The sequence below is a fragment of the Wasmannia auropunctata genome, unplaced genomic scaffold (genome assembly GCF_000956235.1).
Source record: "Wasmannia auropunctata unplaced genomic scaffold, wasmannia.A_1.0 LD336106.1, whole genome shotgun sequence".
Taxonomy (NCBI): domain Eukaryota; kingdom Metazoa; phylum Arthropoda; class Insecta; order Hymenoptera; family Formicidae; genus Wasmannia; species Wasmannia auropunctata.
In genome coordinates, this window is record NW_012026784.1 from 2,140,544 (window position 1) to 2,147,342 (window position 6,799).

At 36.9% G+C, this 6,799-nt stretch overlaps 1 protein-coding gene and 1 pseudogene across 1 annotated transcript in view; one reads left to right on the top strand and one right to left on the bottom strand.

Moving 5' to 3' along the window:
• The window catches only part of LOC105452117 (coiled-coil domain-containing protein 170), a 34,448-nt gene that overhangs the window by 13,564 nt on the left and 14,085 nt on the right, over window positions 1-6,799 (bottom strand). The gene's annotated exons all lie outside the window — the stretch shown is intronic.
• Window positions 5,877-6,799, top strand: part of LOC105452108 — a 2,244-nt pseudogene continuing 1,321 nt past the window's right edge.

Here is a 6,799-nt window from a genome sequence, read left to right on the forward strand (position 1 = left end):
GAGAGAGAGTTTGCAATTTTTATTGAGAGAGAGAGAGAGCAGAAATATAAACGGAATGAGATGAAAATGATTTAATTTCTCATTCATGCCATTATAAATATTAAAGTAAGCTGAGATAAATTTCCAAAAATCCACGAAATTACAAAGATATTTCCGAAAGGAAAAAACGTATTTCGTACCTCCCAAGGCTGATCGGCCAGGAAAGAAACTTGAGCCGAATTAAATGTCGGGACATCGATAAAACTGGATTTGGCGAATCCTGCGCGGCCATCCCTCCAATCGCGCGTTGGAATAAGACAAGTTAGTCCCCTTCTTTCATGTTCCGATAACTTAAGATCGGCTACGAAAGCACGCGACAGCACGAGCTGGTCGGCTGGGGTAGCAGCGACAGGTGAAATCGATTCGGTGCAACGCTATGGCAACGCGACCCTTGTTCACGCGCGAGTCGATACGCGCTCGCGATTCGCGCGTGTCGAGCGAAAGGGAGCGATAATGACGAAACGTGACGGAATCCCGCGTGCAATTCAACGCGCGAGTTCTCTAATTAGACGGCGGCGCGATCGGCTACGAGATACGATACATTCTCGATCGAACGAGAAATTCTCCCCCGATTGTCGATTAGAGATATTATACGCGTAATCTCGCATCTTGTTACGACAGTGAGTTCGTGCCGCATTAAATAAATGGATAAAAAAATATTATAGATTTACGCACCCCCCGTGCATTTCTTTATTTTCTAAAACACTGATATATGTAGTTTAATGACCGATCAGTAATCATCGCGCGATTCTTTGTGCTCTGCACTATTCTTTGCGATTTCTATATTTTTGAAAGTGAAATACGTTAGACAGAAAAGGAGGAAACCCATTTGGCCGGCGAGGCAGTTTTGCATAATCTAAATCCTGCACTTTTTATCCCGCATTAGAACGACAGAAAACTTTCATTTCCCGCATTTTTCAAGAATGCAGAAACGCCATGACGTAAAAACCCACGAGATATAAGCGGGAAACGTTGCGAGCTTTTCGTCGTGAGACCCCACGCGTTTGTATTACTCAAATCCGTCACCTCAAATCTGTCTCCTTAAATCTGCTACGTAAATTCTCTAAGAATGGCTTTGCCAAAAGTTTCTCAAGTAAGAGTTTGTATTTTCGTCCAGTATTTTCAAGTTAACTGTGGTGTATCGTTCAAAAATGTTCAAATTAATTTAATACCTATTTACTGATAAAAAAAATTGAAGCGGTTTATTAATAAAAAAAACTGATTTTAATTCAATAATTCGCAGTTAGCTTGAAATATTTGGCCCCGATCAATCAAAAATAATTTAAACGGTTATCCAAACTCTTATTTGAGGAGCTTTAGCTTCGCCGAAAGCTGGCCAGATGATCGAAGTCAAAGCAGTGAGTCGATCAAATAATTATAATTGATCGCATGGTGATCAATATTGCGCGTTTCCGCTATCGATCTGTTGCCCTTCGATGGACGCGCCGTGTATATACGTATACTGGCATGTATACAATGGCAGGCTTTGTGGCGGGCGATACAGAATATATGCACGTGACCGCACGTGCGATTAGCATGTGAATGCGTGTGTGCGTGTGTATATAACGTGATGCAGCGGCAGGTGGGACAATAAGCCATTGATGCAGTTCACGGTATAGCGCATCTACAAACTCGGGCTCGCGAGAGAGACTGTGTATACCTACTATATATTCCGCAATAGGAGATAGCAACTTGTTACACATATTGGAGTACGTGCGCGAGTTATTATACTCGTAAAGGCATATCGGCACGATCTCAATCGCGATGGCCTTAATTATATAAGTCTTGGCTTAAGTATGAGCCTTAATTATACGTTATTACTCTCATTATATACGTCTATCGTTCGGCGCAGCATTCGCGTGATTACAAAGATTGTTACGGCGGTGTAAGGAATACGAGGGCTCTTTATTCTCCCTCTTTGATATTTCAGAGATTTAACTGAACTCAAAGCGACAGCATTCGGCGCGCACTATCATCACGAATATGTGTATTCGCATTCGATACTCCGTCATGGTCCGTTTTGAAAAAATAAAAATCCTACAATTCCCGCGGACATTGCTGGTTCTCCACGCGCTACCTCTAATATACTACTGTCGCACGCGTGCGAAAACGTTGGTCTCCGCGCGTGTGCGACGGCGTGCGTGCTTGTGCTCTCGCGAGTATACGCGTGTGCAGCGTGACCGACGGGTCACGGCGTGAGAAGAGGGGTTGGTGAGATGCGTTGGCATCAATTGACCTTCCGGGGCGAGGAGATGCGAAGCGTCTCGAAGATCCTCAGGTCCTCCTCGGCCGCCTCCTGCGCCTCCCGCGCCTCCTGCGTCTCGGTGTCGTCGGACGCCATCCCGCTTCCGTTCTGGAACGTCCGGCGAACGGTGTGTCACCGCGTGTAGATTTCGCGAGCGGGAAGAAAAACGAGAAAGAAAGAGAGAAAGGGAGAGAGAGAGAGAAAGAGAGAAACGCGGCACGCGGTTTCACCGCGGGAACGACATCCCCCGCGTACAATAGCGAACAACCCTCCGTGCAACGGCGACACCAACGACGAGGCGCCTCCGCGCCGAACGGTGTCGTTAAACACCGACGTTGCGTCGCGATGGCGGCCGGCCGATCGAAATTGTCCATCGATCCGAAGGAAACGGCCGCGTGCCGCGCTTCCTTCGCCTTCGAGCCGAGAGGTTTCGTACCCTCGGCAGAATGCGCGGCGGCTCTTGTGGCGAACGCGGGTGGAAAACTTCGCGACATTTCTTCTTCCACGTGCTTGCACGGTTTCGGAAACTTTACCCCACTTTTGATATTTTGTATTTTCTATGCGAAAAATTGAAAAAATATAAATATAGTAAAGTATTTGTCACCTTGTAAATTTAAATACCATCACCTACTATTAGCATATTATTGATAATAGTGGTTCCAATTATCTAATTTTAGGTTAATAATATAAATTTATGGAATTAAAATACTATAACTACTTTTTTCTTCTACAATATAATGATTTCCTTGCACGTTGATAATATGAACTTTTTTATTTTTAAATACTGTAATTATCTTCTTTCGTGTTAATAATATATATATATTTTTTTTAATTGTGTGTGCACTTTTTTTAAACTTTGATTGCCAGACTACATTTACTGAATAGAAGGTAAAAAAAAGACTTGAATTAAAATCATGCATCGAGTCAAAATGTTCAGAAATGAACAGACTACGCCATCTGTACACGCTATTGTTTAGCTTTATCAATTTACTGTATTATCAGCACTTGAAATATTGAAAAATATCAGAGAGAGAGAGAGAGAGAGAGAGAGAGAGAGAGAGAGAGAGAGAGAGAGAGAGAGAGAGAGTGGAGATGCCCGCGTTTTAAATGAAAACTGTAGTAGCGACTCAACGTGCACATTGAAGTTATGACATGATTATATAATCATGTCGACGAATATTTTCAATGGGTAACACACTACTCTGCCTAAACATGATAAGCATGTTACTATGACGTGTAGATAATTAACTCGTCGTTATGTTGTGTAGCGACGAAAGTCATGAACCGTATTACGTGGACATGCCAATCAAAACGAGTCTAGGCAATAGCCAGACTTTGCAGTTTTCTAGGAACTTTACCACCGACTACGATATCCTTTTCTCTAGATGTATTAATTTTTTTTATTATTTAATATTACTTCTTCATTATATAATAAATACAACAATTTATAACGATTTGTCGACTTTAATAACAATTTATTTTCAATTATTTACATAACGTTTTCACTAAACGTTGGCTAAACGACACTTTAAGTAACGAGACTTTAAGTAACACCTAAATATGTAACAGGATGTCAAGATGTCACAATGTCAAGATTAAAAGTCCAATAAGAATAAATTAAATACAAAAATGCAGCGAAATTATGCACAATTCTATTGATTTATATATTGTGTTGGAATTCAGTAAACAAGACGTCATAAATGCCTACTCATCTGAAATTGCAGGAGCACATATACGTATATATTATTGTATATACATATATGTAATACATATATATGGGTTAGTATCCCTGCAAGTTCAGATGGGTAGGTATTTGTGACCCTTGTGTATGTACAATAGCGCATTATCTATTTAAATATATAAGTTCACGATATGGACATATTTTTCTATGCACGAACTGCTTCATCAGCCAAAGGTATTTTATTTTTTATTTGAATAACATTCAGCATTATTTTATTGTTATTGTTTTTGTTATTATTTTATTTTATTTTTATTGTAGAAGAAACCGGGGCTGGTTTTTTAAATAATTTCTTTACATGTAGCTAATAAATGAAATAAATACCGCAAGGATATTTTTCTTAACCACATGCTTCAACACATAGAAATTATTTTTATAATTTAATAATATAAATAATTTTGTTGTATTAATGGAAAATGTAAAGTGATGCAACTTGTAACAACCGACCCCATATGAGGAGCCACGATAAAAAACGTTTAGCTATTAAAAGCGTTTATCTGTTAATTAGCTTTATAATAATTAGCTTAATAAAAATTAGCTTTATAACATATAAAGAGTTGTGATACGCTAGCTAGCGGCCTCACTACAGCGGCCTAAAGCGGTGCATTTAGAAGTAATTTTTAACTTAACATCAAGGCATTTATTGCTGGCTAAAACGTCTATTTTTTGCTAGAAAGAGAAAGGCGAAAATTATTTATTTTGATAATGCTATTAATTTTGTTGAAGTCCATATCAGCTAAGGCAACTGTCTCAACTTTTCCATTTAAACAGTCATTGCAAGCAGTTGATTAATTCTATGCAAATGAAGGAATTGATTGAAAGTTCATTCCTTCATGTTTATTTTTGTACGTACCACACATTTTGGTGGTACGTGGGAAGTAACAATAAAAGGCTTTAAATATTATATGTATTTTTGATGAAACGCTATTTATATTTAAGCAATTTTGCACATTCACAACAGAAATTAAAGCAATGAACTCACGACCGCTCACCACTCTTTTCAGATCCAAATGACTTTCAGGCATTGACGTGGGTTCATTTTTTGATTGGGATTTTGCTGAGTACTATTCCTAATAATAAGTAATCAAATGGATGTACCATTTAATAAATTAGCAGTGTGGCAACACATTGAGAAATTCAAACAAATTTTTTGGCGTCGATGGAATAAAGAATATTTCAATAAGTTGCAGCAGCGCAGCAAATGGTTTAAAAAATAATTCTCCTTTAAATATTGAAATAGACACATTAATTCTAATAAAGGAAGGTAATACTCTTTCCTTGCGCTGGAAACTAAGAAGGATAGTCGCATTCCATCCAGGAAACGACGTGATCAAAGTAGTCACCATCAAAACAACAATGGAATTTATAAAAGATATGTAAAATAATACGCGCCGTTACCTATAGAACGACTTATAATTAGCGCTATTTAATATTATAATATTATTGTAATTTTTATTGAGAAGAACTCAAGGGGGACAGTATAATTTTGTGAAGTAGCGTCTTTATTTAATTTGACCTCTTATTGTAGTCTCAACAAACGTGTCGCTGTAAATGTTTGAACGAAAATTAATTGATGTCTGACCGTCAAGCGAGCAAGAACGAAAAAATCCGAAATGATAAAACCAAATATTTTCAACTTCGAAACTGATGTGATATGGTATATTGTTGTGCAAATCTTTTTATTGCACGCCATTGGCATTTATAATTTACTGATTTTCAACTATTTATAAAATTTGATGATAACATTTTGGAGTGAATATCAAAGAGTATTGTGTGCTAATTTTATGCAATACACACGAATTTTAACAAGTTCGTTAAAATTATGATGTTTGAGGTCAAATTAAAGATAATTGTGGATTTATTCTTGATGAGTTGTAATGTCTTTAAAAATTTGTATATCTAATGTTTGGACGAAAGCCAGTCGATGTCTGACCGTCGAACGAGCAAAAACGAAAATATCCGAAATGATAAAGCCAAATATTTTCAATTATAACTTCGAAACTGATGTGATATGGTACATTGCTGTGCAAATCTTTTTATTGTACGCCATTGGCATTTATAGTTTATTGACTTTCAACTACTTGGAAAATGTGATGACTACATTTTGGAGTGAGTACATCGAAGTATTATGTGCTTTTGTACAGGGAAATATAAAAAAGCGAATTATGAAATTTTCAAAATCTTTCTCACGCAGCTCTCGTGCTTGGCTCGCAAAGGCATTATTCAGCTATTTATGATTATTCGTTACACGAGCCTCAATTTCTTCAAGTTATTTTAAATAATAATCTTTTATTAATTTATTACACATTTAAATTCTCGGTCAAATCGACACAATTTTTGAAGTAATAATTCACCGAGTACAATTAGAAAACGTTATAAAAAATATAGTCTTGAAAATCTTTAAAATTTTATCAAAAATTTCTGTATATATAATATTATATTTTTATAAATAAATGCATATTTGTATATAGAACATTTTAGAAATATCTCACACATTGTTCGAAAGAATTCTTCATTATATAATATTAAACATAATTCTCTTGTATTTTCAAGTAATCGGAATGTACTTCATATCCAATATCGGAGCAAATGCTGGCGCTCATCGACTTTGGAGTCACAAGAGTTACAAAGCAAAATTACCATTAAGAATCCTACTTCTAATATGTTTTAGTGCTAGTGGACAGGTAAATTTGCTATTATAATAGATCTTTACGTATATAGTATGTGTGAAGTACAATGTTGTGCGTTAAACACAATTTCACATGAGTAAATTTATA